Here is a 24,143-nt window from a genome sequence, read left to right as displayed (position 1 = left end):
CCTCACCAGGCAGGCACACGAAGGACCGGCCACGCCTGGTGCCTCTGGCCCTGGCCCTCAGGGAACACAGACCACACGTGGTGTCCTGCTTTGGGGGGGACTCCAAAATGCAGAGCTGGAACTTGGGCTGTGACCACTGTTTCTGACCTTGGAGTCTCTGAGGAGGTTGGCTCTGGTCTGAGTGAAAGCCAGTCAGGTGCGGAGGCAGGGGGCTAGCCCCAGTGACTTCTACCTTCTCTATCCAAACCAAAGTCTCTGAGATGCACCGGTTTGAAACCTAAGACCTGACGCCGTTGGGGCAATGTGTTTGTCCCCCAATATTCCTTCTCCTCTCTTCCAGTGTTGAACCCTATGACTCATCTGGGCACATGGTCACCTGCTGAAAAATGGTCATTTCCCAGTGTACCTCGCAGCTATCTGTGCTGTACGATTTGATTCTGATATGTGGGATACATTAACAGAATTTCCTGGAATTGTCTTCAAAGGGAGGTAGTGCATGTTCCCTTCTACTCTCCAGCTAAAATGTAGAGGTGATGGTAGGTATTCAGGCAGCTATTTTGTACTATGAGGCAGCTATCATGGATACGAATGAGGAATCAAAGCGATGGAAGGAGTCTGGACCCTGATGATTGTGGGGTGACAAAATAGCCCTGAAACACCAACTCCGAAGCGAGAAATTACGCATCTCTTGCAATATTTTTGGTACCTGCAGTCCAACATGACTGATAGCAGCAGTGCGTGAGTCTCAGGACATAGTGCTTTTCTTCTCTCCACATCTCTGTTCATTTTTAAGGGAGGCTTCCTCTGACCTTCCTGTTATGATTTGCAAAATTGTTATTTACCAAATAACTTGTAAAATTATTTGCAAAATACCCCCCCCAACCCCCCCCCCCCCCCGACTTTCCTGCTCTGCTTTTACTTGAAACACTTGTCATCATCTCCACGTTGTATGCATCTTACTTATCATCTGCCTCCAGCTCTGGCTGGGACTCCCCGGGGGAGGTGTTTTTTTCCTGCCGCCTCTACTGCATCCACCACAGCGCCTGTATACAGTAGGGATCACGCCTGTGTTTTGCATAAATGGATCTCCATTTGCAGGGGAAGAAATGAGGCTCCTAGAGGAAGCCTGAGGTCTTCCGGCTGGCCAGTGCCAGCGCCTGCAGTCTCAACAAGCAGGTGGCTCCCAAGGTTTCCCTTTTAATTCCCACCTGCCAAGCCGGCCAGTTTGGGCAGGCTGAGTTGGACCCAGCGGCTGTTCCTGATCCTTCCTCTCCTCGCCCCCGTGTTCTCACCTCGCCTCCAGAAATAGCCCCTTTAAAATAGCCGCGTCCCCTCGTTCTGGGGCCTCTGCCTGCCCACGGATGTGACGCTGTGCTGACGGGTCGGCTGCCTTACTGCTGTGGGATTTTTAAAAATACAGTTGGTGTTAGGTGTTTTTTTCCCCCTTTTGTGCTTGAAGAAGCGCAGCCACCCACAGGGCTGCTCTCCCATCCCCTGCACTTACCAGTTAGTGTCACCTAGGTTGTGTGCTGTGTGTCCCTGTGGGCATTCCACTGAGGCATGGCCGCCAAGGGACGTGTGGTCTGCAGAGCTGAGAGCCTGTGCTGCAGGCTCACACCAGCCCAGGAGGGATCCTGTGGCCTGCCGTCCCAAGTCTGCTCCAGAAGCCCTGGGTTCAAGTCCCAGTGCCACCTCTTGCAGTCCATGTGACCTTGGGCAAGTGGTAGAACTTTGCCGAGCCTCCATTTACCCTTTTGGAAATGGCATGTATTGGGGCTCGGTCATTTGGTGGAACTTCTGAGACTCAGTCTACCTGTCTGTGAATTGGGGACATCTTGGGGGCTTAAGCTGAAGTTCTCTGAGCCTCAGTTTATCCATCAGTAAATGAGACACCTGCAGGTTTTCCACCTGGGGGCTGGCACACAGTGAGTGATGCTCTGGGGGCATGAGCCGACCTCCCAGCACTTGGCCCACTCTGACATGACCTCTGTCACCTATCTGAGGAAAGGAGGTGGTGAATTTAGGGCCAGCTCTAGGCCTGCCACTTCTGGGAGCCATGAGGACATCACTTCCTCCCTCAGGGACTCAGTTTTCCTCATCCTAAGATGGGCTTATGTCCCTCGGTTGTCTCTTGGGAAGTGTTCCAGAGATGAGGCGCATCCATTGTGTCCCCACCACCACCACCACAGAGCAAATGCTGTGTAGAAATTACATCTTCCTCTCCTGTTTTATTCCTGCCATTTACTGAGACTGTCACTTATGGTTAAGAGCTGGGCGCTAGGCCCTGATGGCATGGGTTTAAGTCCCAGCTCTTCTCCTAATTTGCTGTGATTTTACCTCTCCCAGCCTAAGTGTCCCCATATGTAAAATAAATATGATAACCCTTCTCTCCCAGGGTCCTTGGCAGGAGCTGTTGAATTAGTCGGGGTGAAGCCAGTGGAGCAGCGCTGGGCTCAGTAAGGGCAGTGCGGTGTGCATAAATAATACATGTCTTCGCTAAATTCTTATCAGGCGCCATCCGAGTGCCCGCTCCTCCTGGGAACAGGATCAGGGAGTTGGAGGCACGTCTCTAGTCGGTCCGTTTGCTTGGCTTGGAGGTCCTGCCTCAGCCTCTGGGTCCTGCCTCCCACGGAGACAAGGATTAAACTGCCGGAGGGCCGTGCCTGCCTGGGCCACAGGCAGCGCAGAGGCCGCCTCTGCTTCCTGTGTTTGCTCAGCAGGTGTTGGGCCGCCGGATGGCACAGACCAGGGCTGGAGGTCCAGGAAAGGGGGCAGAGGGTAGAATCCAGGGATGGCTCAGAAACGGGGACAGGAAGGGCCCCTGGGAGGAGGCCTGGACGCTTCCGCTGCAGCCCCGGAGGCCCAGCGGCTGGTTCAGCTGCAGCCGCCGCCTCGCTGGCATCTGTGACTTCGGTCACTGGGGAGGGTTTTTTGGCTACCTGCTGCCTGCTGAGCTCTCTGCTGGGATCAGGAGGGGGATGTGCCTGCCTCTGCAGGGCTCACGTTCTGGTCAGGGAGGGACAATAAGCAAAATAAAGCAGGCATTGTGTTAGATGGTGATGAGAAAACAACTGGAAGAAGATTTAGGAACAGAGGGATGAGGGTTGTCATTTTAAGTGGGGTTTCAGGGACAGCTTCAATGAGGAGGTGACAGTTTGAGTAAAGCCCCAGTGGAGGTGAGGGAGGGAACCAAGTGGATATGTAGGGGAAGGATGTTGCACGCAGGGGGCACATCCCGTGCAAAGGCCCAGGGGCAACACCAGGCTTGGTGTGTTGGGGAACAGTGAGGAGGCCTGTGTGGCTGGAGCAGAGTGAGTGAGGGGGAGAGAGAAGGGACAGGAGCACATATATGTGCAGGGAGGACTTGGGCTTTAACCCCAGGCAGGTGGAGCCCTGGGAGGCCATGGGCAGAGGGGACCTGACTCAGGTGCTCACAGGCGCCCTCTGGTGGCTGCAGCGGGAAGGACAGACTGCTGGGGAGAAGATCCGAGGTCCAGGGTGGAGGAGAGGTCCAGGGGGGCAGCGATGGGCTGCACAAGGTGAGGACGGAGGAGAGGGGGAAAGTGGGTAGATTAGGGATAGAGTTTGAAGGCAGACTAATCTTAGCCCTGTGAGGGAGGGACTCATACCCATTTGACAGATGGGGATGCCGAGGCCAGAGAGGTTGCGTGTTTGCCTGTGTCACACAGCTAGCTGGTGACCAGAAGCAGGATGACCAGCCGGGCCTGACCGGGGTGCAGCTTGCCTTTCAACCACTTATCAGCCATACTACTTCCTAATTTATAGATTGACCACACATGTTTAAAGGCTTGTAATATGACTTTGACTTCTCTTAGTGGAGATGTTGGTCAGGGTCCCTGCCTGCCTGGTTTTAGGAAAAGTACTTTAAGTGCTGCCAGCAGTGTGGACCGGTTGGGGGCACTGGGAATTCTGTTAGACCTGGATTTGAAGTTGGCCTCACCTTTCACTTAGCTGTGTGACTTTGTGGCTGTTGCCCGACCTCTCTGAACTCTCATTTCCTGTGAAGTCTGACTCATTTGTTTATCCCACTAATATTTTTTGAGCACCTGCTGTGTGTCAAGGGTTTTAGGCAGAGCGGTTATTTCTGCCTTGATCACCGCAGCTCCTTAAGTACCAGCTGGCAGCGCACAGTGTTAGGGCCACACAAGGGTGATTGGGAGCCCTAGCCATCACGGATCCCCCCCGTGGATCCCTCCGAGGGTGAATTGGCTGCTCAGAGGGCAATCCCGGGGTCGGCGCCTATGGGAGATGCTAGGTTCCCAGGGCCTGCTGGCACAGGGACTGGCGCTGTGTATAAAGCTCCAAATTGGCACGTCTGGGGAGATAAGCAATTCAGAAGAGCTGGGCTCAGGACCCAGAGGAGTTTTAGGAAAACTTGAACCCTATATTTTATTTATACTTTCTATGTATCCAGTTTAGGAAAGAAATGTGGTTGAAGTCTATAGAGTTCTCTGTGCTGAGGAAGTTGTGTTCAGTTTATTCGGCAGCATTTATTTTTCTCACTGATACGTAAAATAACGATGCCTCCTAAGCTCAGTGAAATACAGAAATTGCTGAGCTTGAACCTGGGAGGATGGGAGGCTCTGAGAGTAAATGGGGGGAAGGGAAGTCAGAGAAGGCTTCCTGGAGGAGGTGGTGCCTGAGCTAAGATGTGGAGGTAGGAGTTAACGGGGTAGAGGACAGTGAAGGGTGTTCCATCCAGGCAGAGGGAACAGACTTCCTGCACAAAGTCTCCCTGAGCCCTCAAAGTAAAATAGTTTAATTGTGTGTCTTACACTGGGCCTGGCATGTGGTAGGTGCTCAGCAAATGGATGAGGTAGATATTAAATAAATGGTTCTGTATAGGCACTCCGTCAGTGGGCACATGGTAGGTGCTCAGTAAGCAGGCACTCCGTCTGTCCCTGATCGGGGTGACGCCATGTGGGTGTCATTTTCTGGTGGCTGTGTTCGGAAGGACCTGAGACCTAGAGGTTTGGGTCTGTCTGAAGGTCTTTGGCAAGTTGTCTGTTGAGCAAGGGTCATCTTCACGATTTTGTGCCCTCAGCTCCCTGTCCTGCTACTAATAAGGCTCTCTCCACGGGTGCACAGTGGGCCTGCAGCTTCGACAGAGGAGAGACCCAAATCAAACTGGCGTGATTAACAAAGCAAACGAATTGATTGGCTCTTGTAACTGAGATGGTTACAAGGTGTTAAAATAGATGTGATGTTAGACTATACCAGCTTCAGGTGCAGCATGATCCAGGGGGTCAAACAAAGAGCTTCGAACAGGTGATGAAATGCAGACCTGTATTGCTTAAACTGCTTGCTCAAGGCCATTCAGCTACGAGGCGCTTAAGTCGCCAGTAGACTGGGGTTGCTCTGAATCTGAAGTTCATGGCTTGGGAAAGTTGTCCCAGACTAGAGGGTGACAACTCGGTTTGACAGATGGGAACACTGAGGTTCAGAGAAGGGAAATGACTTGCTTAAGGCTCGGACCAAACTCCATCAAAGCCGTGGTCTTGTACCTCACACCACGGGGTTCTCTGTAAGCACAGGTTGACTGGTGAGCCAGTCTGAGGCCAAGAAGAACAGGTTTGCTGAGGGCCGTACAGATCTTGGGCCAGCCTCCCCACTCCCCACCCAAGAAGTGCCCACTTGTGTCCCCACCTGACATCCACCCTGGATGTTATACCATTCCGCTTGTTCTTGATGAACACGTCCTGGATGACAGGTGGGGAGGTCCCTGCTGACCCTGGATGCCCGCCAGTCATGAGCCCAGCCAGGCCTGCCCAGCGCTGTCACAGGAGGAAATGAGACTGGCAGCCAATTGTTCTCATCCAGCCAGCAGCCTCGCTCTCCAAAGCCCAGTTTCCGACATGTTTGCATTGAGGACTCGAGCCCTCGCCCCCAGCAACACCATCTCTACCTGGCATATCCCTGCCTGTGTTTATTTTGCCTTTGGGCATCTCCATGGCATTTCTTGGGCATCTACTGTGTACCAGGCATTAAGCTTGGCTACTAGCAGGCTTTACCACCACATACCCCCTTCTGCCACCCTCCAGCTATGTGACCTTGAGCAGGTGTCCTGACCTCTCTCTGACTCAATTTCTCCATCTGTAAAATGGAGAGAATTCAGTGAGATGTTACATGTAAAGCACTTTGTGTAATGTTTAGCATACAATGCATAGTCTTAAAATATTAGCGATTATTGTTATTATTGCTATTACTTTACTTTTGCCCTTCTTTCCCTCTTTCCACACATCCTATGTCCAGTGTTCCATGCCATGCCCTTTCACAACAGAGTCGGTACATACAGGTCTGGCACTTCCTTTTTCTGGGCTGTATAGTGTGCCATCGACGTACCCAGACCCCTTCTAACGGGCTTGCCCATTCATCTCTCTCATTTTCCCATGAGGTGAGCCCACAGTGCTTGTTCATGCACAGGCTTCAAACACAAGTGTGAGGGTCTGGGTGGCATATGCACATTTTAGCATTTGCTGAATCTTGTCCAGTCACACCACAGAGTGTCTACAGTCCCCACTGCCGTCACCAGCAAACCAGCGTGGGCTTCCCCCTAACAGCTTTGTGGGACAGGAATGTCTTTCTTTCTTTGGCTGTTCCCACTGAGCCATTTGCAGGAGCTCCCCTCCTCCTCCCCAGGGATGGTTTCCGATTTCTACGGTATTCTTTCAGACCCTGGGAAAAGCTTATTTCTGAGTGTTGAGAAAACAATCATTTGTTTCTGGGTCTAAGACCCTGCTGAGGGTCTAGAAATTCATCAGTGGTTATTTAGTGAGCATCTTCTACATGCTGGGCCCTGATCCAGGTTGGGAATACAGTGGTGAAGAAGACAGAGGAAAAAGCCCTGCCCTCCTGGAGTGTGGCAGGGAGAAGGACAAGGAACAAACTATTAAGGGCCTACTGGATGCATGCCTTTGAGGAAAATGAAGCCAGGGAAAGGGGTAAGCAATGGCTATGGAATCAAGGCAGGGCTCTCTGAGGAGGTGACATTTTAGTAAACGCCAGCAGGAGGTGAGGGGCAGTGAACTACGTGGAGATATGGGAGGTGTTCCTGATGGGAACAGCCAGTGCAAAGGCCCTGGAGGCAGGATGTGCATGGTGTGTTGGAGGAACAGCGAGGACGCTTGTGTGGCTGGAGCAGAGTGAGTGAAGGACAGAGAGGGAGGAGGGGACGCGACAGGTCATGCGGTCTTTGGGCGATTGGGGTTGGGGGCTTGGGGTGCGTGTCGTTTATATCCCCAAGGTGGTGGGATATGGGCAGAGGAGGCAGAACCTGACTCGGGTGCTCACTGGCACCCTCTGGTGGCCGCTGCGGGGAGAACACAGCACGGAGGGCGAGGGTCCGAGAAGGGGGACCGGGGTGGGGGTAACTGCGCTGGTCCAGGTGGCAGGGGTGGGGGCCCGACCAGATGGAGGCAGAGGAGGGCCGAGGAGTGGGTGGGTTCTGGGAAGATTTGTCAGAGGAGCCGCTGAGACTGGCCGAGGATGGATGCGGGGTGGGGTTGAGCGGAATCAAAGACGACGTGCTGTCCTCTGGCCCAAGCACCTTCATGCACGGGGCGGGGCAGGGGCAGGTGTGGGGACTCCCGTGTAAGAACACCTACTGGCGTTCCCGGAAAGCAGAGTGGCGGCGCTGGCGTGGACCTCCTGGAGGCGGTGGCTCCCGAGTTGGCCGTGGGTGTGATTGGAGCTGGCGTCCCGCGCTACAAACAAGCCAGTCTCCCGGGCAAGGCACATCCTTTCCTCAGCCTTCTGTACGAAGCACTTAGAACATTGGCCAGCCTCACGTTCGGGGTAGGATGGGGCTGGGTGGGACTGGAGCTCCGCCAGCTCCAGGCTCTGCTGTATCCCTGGGGCAGAAATTCTGAGATCTGCTGCAGACCTTCTCTTGGGGATGTGGCGTGGGGCCTGGTTTGCAGACCAGGAGGCTGAAGCCCAGAGAGGTTGAGGCACTTTCCCCAGGCCACACAGCATGTGGCAGACGCTGAACCCCACTTGTGGACCCCCCCACCCTGCTCCTCTCCCCTCTCCTTCTCCTCCTCTGTGTGTTTTCCACCCCCTGGGCTGCCAGCTTCAGCTCTTGGTGGTTTCCAGGCTCCCCTTGGCTCCAGCTTGGCACTCACCTCCCGCCTCCACACACTCTGGGCCCAGGGCCTGGTGCCAGGTGGGCTCGAGGGATGAGGGCAGTTTTGGTGAGCACCCCCTGCCTTACACTCAGGGTCCCCTCATCCCCAGACCCCCACCCTACCCCCACACCCCCGCTTCTGCTAATGATGGAAGAGGGATGGGAGGGAACGAGAGAAATTATATACACACGAACATATAAAAATTAGTTTAGGATCTGGGCCAAGAACCACTTGCACTTGGCTGAGCATTGTGGGTAATTCATTGCCAATTTCCATAAAAGCCACAGCCTGGCTGACAGGCGGCTGCAGGGCTTTTGTTTAAGATTCTGATGAATATATAATCTCTCTCCCGGCTTGGAACCCCTGTGGCTGTGGGACCCCCACCCTCCCTGCCCATCCCACCCACTGCTGAGCACAGCCCCCAGGAAGGATGTCCGTGGGCTCCTGCCCAAGAGGCCAGTCATTCTGGCTGCCTCGGGAGCCAGGCCGGCCCCATGTCCATCGGTGAGATTGCCTTGGAGATGCTTGGCTTGGCATTCGATGCCCCAATGATCCCAGGCTTTGTAATGTTGCCATAGCCCTGGACGATTTCCTCAGTCCTTCATCTGCTCAACATGCATTTATTGGGCTTCAACTGTTTGTGTGGGATGCTTGGGCACCTGAGATGGGCAAGGTCCAAGGGACCGATGGATGAGTAGTGAGCATTTATCCATATTTAAAGATTCTTTATCTCTTGCCCAGCAGATGCAAAGTAAAAACACCAGGTACCGTTTCTTGCTCATCCACTTGACAAAAATGTCTGAAGCTTGGTGACTTCCAGCGTGGCAGCGCATGGTGCCAGACCCTCCGGGTGCCCCCAGCAGGAGGATAAATACACACTTACATTTTGCAGCATCTTTGGTTTTTAATACTTTTTCCTGGCCAGATAACGCGAATGCATGGGGCACAATTGAGGTCATCAGAAGAACCCACTGAGGAGTCTCTCTACTGCCCTCATTTCCCCTCCCCTCTCCTTCCCAGAAGCAGCCACCAGCCTCCTAGGATAGGGGCTAGTAAATCCTTTTTACTAAAGGGCCCGATAGTAAATCTTTTCAGCTCTGCAAGCCGGAGGTCTCTGTTGTTAATTCTCAACTTTGCCATTGTAGCGTGAAGGCAGCCAGAGACAATACATGAGTGAATGCATGTGGTTGTGTGCCAATAAAGCTTTATTTATACCACCAGCCAAGGGGCCGGATTTGGCCTATGCATTCTAGTTTGCATGCACCATCCTGTAGAACTTTTGTGTGATGATAAACATGTTTTCTACCTGAGCTTTATAATAAACTAGCCACTAGCCACATGTGCTATTGAGCATTTGAAATGTGGCTAGTGCGACTGAGGATTTGATACTTAAATTTTATCCCATTTTATTCAATTTAAATGTAAACAGCCATGTGCAGCTGATGGCTACATTTTGGGAAGTGTGGTTATTTAGAGATCTTCTGAGAACATTCAGTAGGTGGGTAGATTTGTATTCCTTTGTTTAACCAAATGGTAGCATCTTTTACACGCCGTTCTGTACCTTGGTATATTTTTTTCCCACTTAGGAAATAAAGTATCTTAATGGTAATTTCATAATTGTACATCTGGCTTCCCCTTCCCTTTCTCATAGCTGTAGTACTAATCTCATAATACTAAGAGGTACTAAACTTGTGTGTTACTGTTTGGTGCCTTGGACTGCCATATATTTAACCCATCCCCTACTGATGGGTACTCAGGTTGCATCACATCGTCTGCAGTGAGGACTTCTGCATGTGTCATTTCACTGGAATGTCTCTATCAGATAAATTCCAAGAGGTGGTGGTAGGCACTCCACAAACACACACACGTGGCATCAGGTGAGGTTGAGAAAACATGGAGCCAACCTAAGTGTCCACCAACAGGGGATGGCCATAAACGTGCACAGCCTTGTCAAGAAAGAGTATGCAGCTGGTGAAAGGAATCTAGGGGCATGTGTGCTCAGTGGATAACAATGTCATGTGCAAAAATCACAAGCTGGGAAATGACATAAACAGCATGATACTCTTTCACTCAAAAAAATCACACTGTGTTCTAGAATTACCTTTGGTCCCTAACTGCATGGGAAAAAGACAGAGATTGCTTCTGGGGGTAGGTAAAGGGGACTCTCCCTTCCTCAAACGTTTGTCCTCTGTGTGCCAGCCAGCTCCCTGTCCCAGGCAGGAAGAATTGCGAAGAACAGATTTCCTGCCCTCTTGCGGCTAGTGCTCCAGTTGGGGGGATGGAGGATAAAGCGCAGAAGAACAAAAGCCATCAGATGTCAGGGGGGTGTCTGCTGCTCTGGAAAAAATAAAATTCAGAAAAGGTCAATGTTGGTGCCATGGAAGGGCAGAATTTTAAATAGGGTGTTTGCCCTGAAGACCTCATTGAAAAGGTGACTTTGAACAGAGGTGGTGAGGGAGGGAGCCAGATGGGTTTGGGGACGGAAAAGCAGCCCTGGCAGAGGCGCAGAGAGCGGAAAGGCTTGTGGGGAGACCTCTGGGAACGGCTGCTGAAGCCCTGTCCTCACCTATGCTGAGCACTGCTCCCTGGGGCGGCTGCTGGGAAATAATTACTAATACATTTTGGGAGCCAGTGGTCTGTCCTTGGGTCCCCAAGCGGCAGCCGGCACTTTCCCCCAGATGGCTCGGTGTCCCAGGTGGGCCAGGTTCAGACACTGTGAATTCCTGGACCCTGTGCCCGACTTCTGAAGCAGAGGAGAGAGGCCTGCAGAGGGGAAACCGAGGCCTGGATGAGGGGCGTGGGGGAGCATCGAGACCCAGCTTGCGTTCAGCTCCCAGCTCGTGAGAATTTGGGCCCAGCTTCTGCGCCTCCGTTTTCCCAACTGAAAAGCAGGGAGAATAATGACACCAATCTTTGAGGGGACCCGGGGAGCTACTTCATGTATATCTGCCCTGCAGGGAGAGCCAGGGATAACAGCACACATTGAGCACCTGCTGTGTGCTCCCCTCTGTTTTGAGTCATTGGCCTACCGAGTTTGAAATGAGTGTTTTTAGGTCTTGTGGGAGATGGGGTTGCGTGCAGAACCAGACCCCCATCCAAAGATGCCACCTTCTCCTGGTCTCTCAGCATTTGAGAACTGGTTGGGGGGGAGTGGATCCCAGAGAGGGCATGCCCACACCTGACTTCACACAGCAGGCAGAGCCGGGAGCCGCCCTGCCCCACAGCCCCTCAGCAGCTCTCCAGGCCCCAGCCTTACGGGACTGGACCCAAGGTTCCACTTCCACCCCCATTACTGAGGCCTCCTCTCCCAGAAGCCTGCTCTGCCCCCATGCCAGGGGCGTCTCCCATCACGGTCTGACTCACGCAGCCCCAGTTGGCCTCCAGCATAGGCCGGGGAATTACCTGATGCTGGGCCATCGGCTGCCTGTGTCATCCCGTGTCCCTAGTGGTCCATCTGGAGGCTGATATACAGTTGGTGCTCTATACATGCAGGTGTGTTTGTGAAAGAATTGCTGCAGGAGTGTGGCGATCCTTCCTGCCTCAAATACATTCATTCTTCAAATAACATGCCCCTCCGCCCCTCCCTTTCTGCTGTCACCCCATCCTGTCTCCCAGCCCCCTCTCCTTCCTAGAACTCAGTGTATGCCTTCCCACCACAGGGCCTTTGCATGTACCCTGCCCTCTGCCCAGCATGCCCTCTTCACCTCATCTTTACACAGCGGCCTTTGTCACTCTCCCTCTCTAGAAGGAAGCCCTGGGAGCTTGTATTGTGTCCCCAGAACTCAGGGTAGCACCTGCTCAGGGTAGATGATGAGGTTCCATCGGTGACCCGGACAGGACCCCACCCTCACAAGGGAAATTGAGTCAAGAGCTGCAGTCAGTCTGTTTTTGAGGACCTCTCTGGCCTGTGCCTCACTTGCCCTGATCTCAAAGGCCAGGAACCCCCCCCCCCAAAAAAAACCCCAGGTACCAAAGAAACCAATTCTCTTCTGTACAGGTAGAGAAACTGAGGCTGAGAGCATGGCAAGGGCTTGCTCAGGGCCACATAGCTACCTGAGGACAGAGCTGGAAAGAGAACTGGGAGCTCCTTCCTCCTATGGACCTTGATTTCTAAAGTGGGGGACCTGCCCTAAGGTGGGGCTGTTTTGGGGTGCCCTGTGGAGGAGGCATCCCGTGGCACGGTGGACCACCGACGACTCCCCATTTAGCTCCAAAGTGTCCGAGGAGAAGGCTCAGTCTGGTGTGGCGTGATCTTTAACACCAGCACCTGCCAATCTCTTTATAACCAAATCCCACTTGGGTTGCTGGCGTTAGCAACAGTATCCAGGGGAAATGGAAGAACTCGATACTTACTTTCACTGGAACATTTTTTTCTGGTGACTTCCAAGGTTCCGGCAGTTAGAGCCTTAGGATGTTAGGATATGGCAGCCGTCGTGAAGGAGGGCAGGATTTGGGGGGATGCCACCCGTGACCTCACTGGAGACCTGGGGAGCACAGAGGCATCTTGCAGACAGGCTGCGGCCACATCCATTACAGCAGCCACAGCTGGCTAAGGTGGGAGCTTGGCAAGCCTGGCAGGTGGGCCACACCTACCGCCCCTGCTTCCAGTGCGGGGTCAGCCTGTTGGTGCCGGGGGTCTGGTTGTGGTTGGGGCAGCTTTTTACAGATTTCTGCCCTCAGGGTTGGAGCAGCGACCTCCAGAGGGTGCCTGGGTTATAAGCAGGGTGGACCCAGGTTCAGATCCCAGGTGTGTGGACTGTGGCTGCAGAGTGCCTGCTGACCTGTACCCTGTCCTGCAATCGGTCCCTCCAGGCTTCTTCGCGAGGTCTCTTAGCCCTTTATTTGTTCGTTCATTCATTTCGAAAGCGTTTACTGAGCACCTACTGTATGCCAGGCCCTGGGCCCCAGCAGCGACCAGAACTCACCTGGCCGCATCCCCCCGACCCCCAACTCCCACAATCTCCAGCAGACCCGTTCCCAGAACTTCCTGTGATGACAGAAATGTGCTGTGTCTGTGCACCTCAGGACTGTGGCCGCCAGCCGCGCTGGAAATGCGGCCACTGTGGCCAAAGAACTGAGTTTTAAATTTGACTTAATCTTATTTAATTTTAATTTAACTAGTCACATGTGGCTGCTGGTTCCTATACTGGAGAATGCAGATCTGGACTGTAAACAAGAGATGACCTCAAGTTAAAAAAAGTGCCAGAAGAGGGGCAAAGAAATAGAGGGATGTGTGGTTTTAAAGGTCAATAGGGGTGCTACTTGAGCCGGAGTGACAGCCGGGGTGGTTTTGAGAGGATGGCGTTTGAGGAAGACGTGAATGGTGAGAAGGAAACAGCCATGAAAACGTAGGGAAAGGTGTTTCAGGTGGAGCGAAGCATGTGCAAAGGTCCTGGGGCAGGACCTCGGGTGGCGGGTTGGAGGAGCAGCAAGGAGGCCTGTGAGGCTGGAGGAGAGTGAGCAAGGGGGAGGGAGGCAGGGAAGAGAGGAAAGGAAGGGCTTGGGCAGGTCATGCAGGGCCTGAGGGGCAGTGGGGAAGGCTTGGCTTTGATCCCAAGGGAGGAGGGAGCCCTGAAGGGCTGTGTGCACAGAAGGGGGAACCTGACCCAGGTGGCCACTGCAGGGAGGACAGACTTGGGGGCCAGGCAGGGGAGTGGCGGTACCAAGGCAAAGGGCACTGTGCTTGTCCAGGCAGGTAATGATGGGGGGTAGGAAGGATGCAGGGAGAAAGATGGACAGATTCATGAGAAATTGAGGAGGGAAACTTGAGAGCATTTCTAGCCCAGGGGCATGTGGGGAAGTCAGGGTGGAGAAGAGGTATCAAGGGTGGCCCCCAGGTTCTAGCCTGAGGCTCTGGGAGGCTGGAGCTGCTGTCAGCTGAGATGGGGAGATGCAGGAGGAACAGGTTTGCTGGGTCCAGCTACACCTGAAGGTGTCCTAGATTTGCCAGGAAGGAGAGCAAAAGGGCTGGGCCTGGGGGAACCAGCAGGTGAGAAGGGCAGACAGGTAACTGGGGCCTGCCCGTAGTGGGCAGCATGCCCACTGCTGTGTGGCTGGCATGCAGACTTGGTGCCAGGACTGTGGTGCAATGTGGGTGAGGCGAACTCCTGCCTGGTAAGCACGTGCTTCTTGCCCCAGGTCATGAATGCTCTGCTGGGCTGGAAGGGGCCCCTCCAGCCACCTGGGGAGCCCTGGAGCCCTAGGAAAGGGGGAAGCTACCCAGCCAGTTTCTCTCTGGCTCTGGAAGCCAAAGGGTGTGGAATTTGGTAATTGTCCCTAAATGAAACTTCCAGGAATTTGGGCTCCAAATGTGAGGAAGGTAGGACAGGTTGGGGGAGGGGGAGAAGTAGGGACTCTGCCTGGATGTACCCACACAGCAGTTTTCCCTACATTCATGTCAGGGCAGGTTTCCAAGGCTTGGGAACATCCCAACGGAGTTACCGTTTGCTTGGAACTTACTTGCAGAAAATGACAGGCCATAGCTTCTTCTGTGGGTGTCCCTCCTGGTGTTGTGGGGAGCAGTTAAACTCTGTGGGCTGCATGCTGGCAAATGGCCTCATAATGGTGCCCATTTGCACACACAGGAGAAAGACTCAAAGCAGTTGACCTCAGGACCTTTGTACTTGCTGTGCATCCTGCCTGAAACGCTGTTCCCACGGGTGTTTGTATGTCTGATTCGCTCACTTCATCCAGGTCTTCTGAGAGATCCCCTCAGACACCTCCAGGCTTCTAGAGCTTCACTGTGAATTTTATTTTCTTGTTGGCCTCTAACTGCCCAGCATAATTATTGATAATGTTTGTTTCTCTTTGGTACCCATTTCGCCCCCTTGCCTGTGAGCCTGCTGAAGGTGGGAGGGCTGGCTCTGTCATGCCCACTGCAGCATCTCCAGGGGACCTGGCACACAGTAGGTGCTCAATAAATGTGGGAAGAATGAGTGAAAATGACCACATGCTAACATTTCCTCCCCAGGCGAGGGATGGATTATGGGCAATTTTTATTTTCTTCTTTATGCTGATTTTCCCTAATTTTCTGCTGCATGCGCCTATTTTATAATTAGAAGAAAAGTTATTTTGAAAAAACCCCCAAATGTCCCAGCTGCAGGAGCTGACGTGATCTAGCCCCATGTTCCTCCCCAAGGGCAGCTGCCTCTTGGATGTATGCAGAGGATATACCAGCCAAACGTTCCAGGACTCCTGGGGTCAGCCCTCAAGGGCACAGGGTGGGTGGAGCAGCAAGGAGGGCTTCTCGGTGGTGGCAGCTCTAACCTTCAAAGTGTTCAGGCAAAGCCTGCAGTCATCCTGGAGCCCCCTTGTTAACTTACACCCCACATTCAGTCCTTTAGAAACTTCTGTCTCCCTGCCTCCACAATCTAACCATAATGTGCCCACTCCTTCCCTCTGCTTTCACCTGAGCCAGTGCAGTCCCCTCCGCCATGTTCCCCCAGGCTGTCCTCCCTGAAGCAGCCACCAGAGGGCGCCCGTGAGCACCTGGGTCAGGTGCCCCCATCCTCTGTGCACAGCCCTGCAGAGCTCTCACCTCCTTCCAGATCAAAGCCCAAGCCCTCCCTGCGGCCCACCAGGCCCTGCACGACCCGGTGTGCCCTTCCCCTCTCCTCGCTCACTCGGCTTCAGCCACCACGTGGGCCTTCTGGGTGTTCCTCCCACACGCCTGCCCTGCCCAGCGCTGCCCCAGGGCCTTTGCACAAGCTGTTCCTTTGGTCTGGATTGCTCCCCGGCATCCACGCCTCCCTCCCATTCCCTCACCGCTTTCAGGTCTCAGATGTCACCTCCTCACTCTGTACCACACGTAGTGTCGCGTCGCACCCCATGAGTCGTCCCCCCAGCCTCCGCTCTTCCCCTCTTGTTCATCCTCACAGCCCTTTTCACCAGATGTCCCTCGGTGCATTTTATTTCTCTTCTTTCCCATCTGCTGCCTTCTCTAGAGTGTCAGCTCCACGAAGGCAGGGAGTCTTTGTCAGTCTCAGTCATTGCTACATTCCCAGAGCCCTACTCTGGGCCTGGCACTCAGCAGGTGCTCAGAAAAGTTTGTTTTTAAAAAAGAGTTGATGAAAACACCTGCTTTGCTGAGGCCCCATCCAGTGTGGGCTCTGGGGCGGAGCAGCATCGGAGACGGCTCTCGTGGATACGGAAGGTCCTGGCTGTGGATGCCAGCATAGCTGAGAATCTGCTGTATACTGGGCACGCCCTATGCTGGGAGCTGATGACCCACCCAGAACGGTGCATGGGCTCTGGTCTAGACAGAGACGGCCCCAGCCCTGCACCTGAGTGGCAGACGTATGGGGTGGCCAGAGCTGTGATGGGGGACATTCAGGGCTCTGTGCAGATGGGGCCACCTCATTCCTGGCCCGGACCTTCCCTACCCCAGCCATGGGGGTGAGTGTGCTCCCAGGTCGCCGTGGTCACCACCATCACTTGGAAGTGGGAGGTTATCTCCAGGGAGATGTGGGCAAGAGGCCTAGAGAAAGCAGGGCCAGTTGGGGTGGGGTGTGGCAGATCACACAGCCTCAGGTGTCCTGAAACGTGGACTTGGGTGCCTGGTGTATATTAGAGATGGAGAAACTAAGGCTCGAAGAAGAGCAGGTTCTTCCTGTAGGTCATGTGGGGTGTGTCTGGATTCAGACCTGGCTCTGCACAAGCCCTGTGCCTGGGCTGTCAGCCCGCAGTTGCAAGGAGAGCACCTACTATGTTCCTGGTGGCATTTCCTGAGGGCCCACTGTGTGCCCCGCACAGCCACAAAGGTTAGGCTGCTCAATTGCACACCCATGTTGGCACAGAACACCTGTGTTGCCCCACGTGGTGCTGGGGTAACAAGTATCTCACCACATGAAGCACCTACTGTGTGCCACCCAGGGTTGGGCTGTGGGGGCGGGAAAGCGTTGGAGCATCTTGTATTTGGCAGCACCTACTGTGTGCTCTGTGTAGAGGGGGCAGGTGGCGCACCTGAATCCAGAAATTCACACAGCACCTACTGTGTGCCTGGTGTTTTGGAAACTTTCTCATGCCACTGTAGTGCCAGGGGAGGTGGGATTACGCACTCAGCTTTGCAGAGGGGGAAACCGAGGCACAGCACGGGAAACGAATAGATTAGCCAGCAAGGGTACGTACAGGGCTAAGGAGAGGTGGGGTGTGGACCCACGAAGCAGCCATAGCAGGCGTGTGTGGGCTGCCATGGGAAGTGGCTGCCTCTACTGGGCTCCTACAGCTGCCAGTGTGCCCCCCCTCAAAGCCCATCTCCTTTGCCCCACTGGGCCGGGAGCTTCTGGAGGGCGGGGCCTGTCTGTCTCCTGCACTGCTGCCTCCACGGGGGACGTTAAGTTTTTGTGGCTTGTCATTTGGGGGCTCCCGGCCCCCTGCAGCACTGTGGCTGAGGGCTCAGCCTCTAAACCCAGATGGTGGTTCCAGTCCCTGTTCTCCTGACCTTGGGCAAGTAGCTTCAGTTTCTCAGCTTCTTTCTTTGGAAAATGGGGCGACGGTGCGGTGACATGAGCAGACAGCGCTCTGGGGTCAATCCTGAGCCGTAAGGGCCGCACTAGAGGCGTTTCCGGCTGCCTTGGGAGCAGGGGGGGAGGGCCGCCCCCTGTGGCACCCCGGGGTCTCCTTCAGGGTCTCCGCCGCTCCCTGATAGCTTCCCTGGGCTCCTGGGACTCGCTGGGGGCCCCAGACCCCCCTGCCTCTCCGGTGGGGATTTCAAACCCGCACGGGCGGCAGCGCCGGCCTGGATTGGCCGTCCGCGCGGAGCGCCCCTCCTCCTCCCATCCCTCCCCCGACTCCGGATCGGGTGTCGGGGCCTGGCACGGTGGCCCCATCTGTTTCCAATCCGGCCCACTCCCCGCCCTCTCTTCAGGGCTGTGGCTCGGGTGGGGGCCTCGGCCACGGTGTCCCCATCCATCCCCCAGACCCCAGCCGGACTCGCAGCGGGAGGGAAGCCTCTTTGCGCCCGCCTCCCCGCACCCGGGGGTTGAGGGGTGGGCGTGGGGGTGGCGGTGGTGTGTGTGTGTGTAGGGGGTGTGGCCTCTGCCACCCAACCCAGACTGGGAGGGGCGCTCGCTGCCCCTCGTCCGACCTCCTTTATTTGGGTGTGTTTGGGGAGCCCTCTGCTGCTGAGTCGGGCATCAAGCCCATCATCCGTCGCCATGGCCACGATCAGCACCTGGCGGGAAGGGGGAGCAGGGTGGGGCTCCCTCTTGTATCGGGATTCCTGGAGGGGGGGTCCTGTGCTGTGTTCCTCGAAGAGCCCCTGATTTGTGTTTATATGGGGGGAGCACAGTGCCCTCCTGGAGAACTTCCCCCACCGTAGGACCCGACGCAGGCTTCCAGGGCGCCCAGCTGGGACTACCCACTGGTACCCCCGCCCCACTTCCGGCCAGGGCCCCGCCCCCGCCCCCTCCCCGGGCCCGTCCTCAGGCCCCGCCCCGGGCCCGTCCTCAGGCCCCGCCCCTGGCCCGCCCTCAGGCCCCGCCCCCGGGCCGAGCTGGGCCTCGGCCTCTCCGGAGTCCTGTGCGCCGCGCTCCCGTGGACCGGGGACCCGCGGCAGCGGCCCTGCGGAGCAGCGCGGGGCCCGGGCCCGCTCTTGGAGCCCAGATCCACGGGGTGAGTGTGCCCGGACTCCCTAGCATCCCGAGGCCCAGTCTGCGCTGGGCTTTGTCCTCCCGTCGCCCCCGCTTCAGGCTCCGGGAGGGGGACCCCCATGTGCCCCCCCCCCCGCTACTCCGCTCTGCACGGCCTGGCCCGCCCGCCCTCCACTGCCTGGCGCCCCCCCGTCCCCCAATTCAGACCAGTCGCTCTTACTTTGGAAAACTCCAGACCGTTATGCTCCGTGGGGTCCCTTCCCCACCCCCGCCGGGCCCCCAGCCCGACCTCTTCCCCCATCTCCTTGGGGGCGGAGCCAGGCTCGGATCTGCCTTCGCTGCCAGTCCCGGGGGCGCTCTGATGGGGCTTCTGCGTCCTTCCGCTGGGACCCGACCGCGGAGGCGGCGGCAGGACCCCGGGCATGGGTTGGGGTGGGGGATGTGTGGCTGGGATCCCTGCTCTTAACCAAAACTCCAAAACTTACAGCAAGTTTCTCTCTTTCCACTGCCCTGTGTCCCTTGGGCCTGTGGACCCCAGATGGACACAGTGCCTGTTGGGGCTTTAATAAACTGGGGGTCAGGGTAAGCGTATCAGCTTCTGCCTTCCCATTTCCCACTCCTGCCCCTAAGCTCTACACTCCATCCACCACGATTACCACCCCCAAACCCATGCTCGGCCTCCAGAGACGGGATTCCCAGGGTTCCCTTTCAGAGCCCTGGGCGATCCTAGAGGGGCTTTGTGTCTCCCGGTCTAGGGACGCCAGGCCTCCCAAGGCCTGCCTCCCCCGCCCCAAGCCTCACCTCCACCCCTCGCAGCTGGAGGCTGTATGGGCCCTCCCGGCCTCTGGGTGTCTTCCTCTGGCCTCAGTTTCCCAGTCAGTGATGTGGGTAATGTGCTAAGTTGGGCTAGGCACGTGGTAGGCATCCAGTGTGTGCAGAGGCCTTGCTGCATTTTGGGGTGTGCAGGCCCCCTTCCTGGAGGATGACAGGTCCATGAAGAAAGGAGAACTGTGATGGGAGAACATACAGGGTACTGGGGGAGCCAGAGGAGGCCTTCGTCCAGCCTGGACATCCAGGAGGGCTTCCTGGAGGAGGTGACAATCCCGCTGAGACCTGAGGGTGGGTGAGTGGGAAAGCTGAGATTTGGTGGGGAACAGGGAAGGTTGTGCTGGGTGGTAGGAACAGCGGGTATAAGTACGCATGTGTGAGCCAGAGGGCGGTGAGTAGGGGCACCAACAGGGCGTGCAAGGGTGCAGAGCAACATGCCACATGATGGAGTTGGCAGTTCTGGAGTCCAATCTTACTGGACGTTCATGGGTGCCGTGGAAGTTTTAGGGCCGAGGAGGGACAGCGTTGGGCACAGTCCCTCCCAGCCCCAGGGAGGCAGGTCAAGGCTAGACTGAGAAGTATCCTGGGACAGGGACATCCATGGCTGTGGCTCAGAGGTGCGCCAGCTGGGGAAGGGTGTACCTGGTGGGGCGCCCATGTTAAGAAAGGCTCTGAAGCAGACTAGTGAATTCTGGGGTCTCAGGAATCTGCAGTGGCAGCAGGCTGCGCCCAGGGCAGATCCTGAAGGGCCCAGAATGTGGGGCACAGGCGCTGGGGGGCCCTGGTGGGTGTGAGTAGCACATGGGCACAGCCAGGTCTGGTGTCAGTCGCAGGCTCCTCCAAGAAGCTGACTGGGGCACCCGCAGGCAGGGGCAGGCCTGACAGCCTGGGCACCCAGGGAGCATGGACCTTGGACTTGGCTGAGGGCTGGCCTCTGGTCCCAAATCTTAGCCCAGCCCAACCCATCCATGCTGCATGACTCTGGACATGCAGCTACGTCACCTTTGCCTCAGTTTCCTCATATGTCAAACAGAAGGAAGCATGGGTAGAATTTAAGAGGCTCAGCACATGAGGGGCACCCAGCTGGCATTACCGATTCCTCCCTCTGGGGCTGGGCCTGGCCCTCTTCTGCCCCACCCATCCGCTCCTGGCCACAGGGACCCTTGGGGACAGAACTCAATACAAATCGATAGTCAATTAAAGGCAGGTCCCTGGCCCCGGTCCTTGCCCTTTCCGGGAAGGTGGCAGAGCTGGGCCCACCCAGCCCTGCCCTGTTCCTGGTGGTGGGGTGGGGGGCCAGTGAGTCCCCAAGAGGGAGAGAGGCTTGGCCAGAGCCGAGCTGAGCCTGTCAGTTACAGCAGAGCTGGAGTTTGTGCTTGACCCTTTGGTCCGCGATCCCAGAAGACTGCAAGCCCAGTCCTGCCCTCGAGGGGCCCCAAGGGCCTAGAAAAGGGGTTTCAGGCAGCAGGAAGGTTCATGGGCCCAGAGCGGGGTGGGATCAGGGGAGCTGTCGGGGTGACTGTGAGGGCAGAGGGGTAGTTGCAGAACCCCGGGGGGCTTCTCCCTGAGCCCCCACTCCCAGCATTGCCAGCATCGCTGCCTCCTGGCGTCGGGCCGTGGGAAGTGCCCTAAGCATCAGGGTCACACAGATGAGGCCCTAGCCCCCCAGGACTGGCGGGGGGCAGGGTGAGGCACCAGGGCAGCCTCAGGCTCTCAGAGACCCTGCCTTGTGTGGGTGACAGAGCCTGCTTGCTGCCCAGCTCTGGGTCATAATCATGCCTTTGTGCTCCCTGCTCCACGTGAGTGCCCAGGCCGGTTCCAGGATCGTGTGACCTGCGCCCTGGCACCCGGCTGGAATGGGTGCCCCCTCATCCTCAGAGGCCACTTGGCCACTGTGCACCCGGCCCAGAGAGGCTCACCCACTTCCCTGAGATCACAGTGGCCAGAGGAGGGCACTGTCCCGTGATGAAGTACGGGCCATGGACCCAGGGCCCCACCCAGCTAGGGGCCTCGGGTGAGTCCTGGCTCCTGTCCAGGCCTCCGTTTCCTCGTCTGTGAAGGGCAAGCCTGCCTTGACCAGCTGTGTGGAGCAAACGGGGGGCAGCTCCGTGCCTGGCACAGAGGCGGCTCAGCTGGTGGCTGGCCCGGCGGGGTGTGCAGGGATCTGCCCCAGGTCCCGGGTCTGCAGAGCCCCCTCTCCTCCCCCGCTCCGGAGCAGCCCAGCCTCATTTGCTACCCACATTATTTCCTGCAACTCCCGTGGGGGGCTGTTCTCTTCTTAATGGCCACACCATCCTGCAGGAAATTGGGGATGGCTGCATCGTGCAGCCTAATGCACCTGCCTCAGTTTCCCTCTCTCAGCAGTGGCAGAGCTGGTGGCCCAGGCTGCTTTACTGCAAGAGGTGCAGGAGGAGGCTCGGCCTGGCACCAACCCGGCCACATCTCTCCCTGCCCAGAGCTGCCCTGTGGGTACCATCCTTCCCCACCTCTGCCCCAGTCTCTCCCCATCTCCCCCCTAGGACCTTCTTGGGACTGCTGCTTGCCTTTCCTCATGCTGTTCCTTGTGCAGAGACACCCTCCCTGTTCCCATTCATCATTTAATTCTCAGTCAAATAATAGTAACACCTTCAAATATGGACGCAGAGCCTTCCAGGCAGTGGGCATAGCACATGCAAAGGTCCTGGGGCAGTATCATGCCTGCTGTGTTGGAGGAACAGTGAGGAGGCCTGTGTGATTGCAGCAGAGTGAGCGAGGGGGCAGACAAGGGGAGGGCAAGGAGGGGATGGGGCAGATCTTGCAGAGCCTTCTGGGCCACAAGAAAGCCTTGGGCTTTGGCCCTGAGCAAGGTGGGAGCCCAGGAGGGCTGTGGGCAGAGGGGAGCGGGCACCTGGCTCGGGCTCATGGGCACCCTGTGGCTTTGAGGAGAGGACAGACTGGGGGGTAGGGGGGTTGTGGGCAGGAGGCGACTGTCGTGATCCAGGTGGGCGATGATGGGGCTGGGACCAGGTGCAGGTGGAAGGAAGGGTAAGAAGCGGGCAGATGGGGGACAGACATGGAAGGCAGAGCTGATGGTTCTTGCTTACATCCTCCTTGAGCTTTGCAGAACCCGTGTCCCACCCCACCGGGGTCTTCCAGGAGTCTGGGGTTGGCGGGAGGGGCATGGGCTTTACGGGGCTCTACCTGCACCGTTGAAGTCCCTCCAGGGAGGACGGGGGCCTCAGAGGCCCTGGGACCTTCCCTTCCCTGCATCTGCCCCTCGCCTCCCACCTGCACTCCCGCTCCATCATCCGGGCCCTCAAAGCCCTCAGTGTCCTGCCTCCTCCCCCTCCTGCAGGCCGGAGTGGTGGCTTTGGGGGTGTCAGGCCCTGCTCTGCATCAGCCCCATCCCCAGCCCTCTGTGCAGTGCAGGTGGCCCCTGCCCAGCTGGCCTGGTGGGGAGACAGGCTGGGGCAGGGAGGTCACCCTGCTGGGGGTTTGAGCCCCTCTGGGCTGCAGGTGCTGTCTGAGGGCCTGCCCCGTTAACCCAAGTGGTCTGAGCTGGACCCCCCCCACCCAGAGGTGGCCAAGCACCCATGGGCGAGGCCAGATGCTATGCTCACTCGGCCCCATCTGGCTGTGGGTCACTTTCCCCAACGTGGATGTCCCCCTTCCGCATCGGCCTCTCTTGCTTTTAAAGATGGGAGCAGAGGGTACGGGGCCGTGTTCTAGGCCTGTTTCCCCGTCATCCCCGTCCCTGAAGGGCTGTGTCTGTGTGGGTATCTGTAGTCCAGCTGGTGCAAACCTGTCGGTGCACGTACGTGTGGCTGAGGGGCTCTGATTCTGCATGCCTGTGTTCACGGTCTGGTGCACATGCAGTCTGCTGGCTGCGAGGCCATCTGCAGCCTGACTGTGCACCCACCCAAGTTCCTAGTCTGTGTTCTGTTCATTGGCATCTCAAATCTGACTCTGTATTTGCCTACAGCTCAACCATGTGCGTGTATTGCCTGCCTGACCAGGACCCTGTAGATGTTTCTTGTCTGACTGCATGTGTCCAACATCTGATTCTGTGCCTGTTTCTGGTCTGTGTGTGCATTGTACTTGTCTGACTGCGCATGGACCCTTCTCTGTTGCCTGGTGGTGTGAATACCTCTGTGACTATCCCTGCTCTCCCTGTCTGTGGTCTGACTGTGTATCTGGGTCCTAACTCTGTGCAGGCATCCTTCTCTGTGTTTGGGCTGACTGTCCATGGTCTGACTGGGTAGGTTGAGTCCCCCACCCCCAGGCCGGGCTTCCCACCCTCCACCCTGGGCCATGACCGGGCCACTACCAGCCCAGCCTTCCCCTGGGGCTTCTTGGGGGCTGGGTGAGGTGACCGCAGCTGGGTATTTTGGGAGCCAGAATCATAGGGGCTGCCCCGGTCCCTGTGGCTGCGGCCTGGACCCGCCCAGGGGTGGGTGCCCGGCTGACCCAGCCAAGGGGGCCTCACCCTTGGGCCCCTCCCTGCTCCTCCCCAGCCCTCCCTGGCCCTCTGCCCTGGCTCTGGCCAAAGTGGAGCCTGCAGAGGGGGCCGGCTGGTGCGGGGTTTGGCCCAGGCGCTGAG

General features: G+C 56.8%; 1 protein-coding gene across 10 annotated transcripts in view; it reads left to right on the top strand.

The window, feature by feature from the left end:
- Window positions 1-24,143, top strand: part of PTPRS (protein tyrosine phosphatase receptor type S) — a 90,445-nt gene that overhangs the window by 10,674 nt on the left and 55,628 nt on the right. For 8 of the 10 annotated variants that reach the window (XM_073220493.1, XM_073220492.1, XM_073220491.1 and 5 more), the window contains exon 1: window positions 18,624-18,758. The exons of 1 other annotated variant lie outside the window; for it this stretch is intronic. The gene's annotated coding sequence lies outside the window, so the exon portion shown is untranslated. Of the gene's footprint in view, window positions 1-17,470; window positions 17,592-18,623; window positions 18,759-24,143 lie in introns of those variants that run through there. One more of the 10 variants, XM_073220486.1, reaches the window with a different exon arrangement.

Source organism: Manis javanica, chromosome 13, assembly GCF_040802235.1.
Source record: "Manis javanica isolate MJ-LG chromosome 13, MJ_LKY, whole genome shotgun sequence".
In the NCBI taxonomy this organism is placed as follows: domain Eukaryota; kingdom Metazoa; phylum Chordata; class Mammalia; order Pholidota; family Manidae; genus Manis; species Manis javanica.
This window is presented reverse-complemented; position numbering and strand designations above follow the sequence as displayed.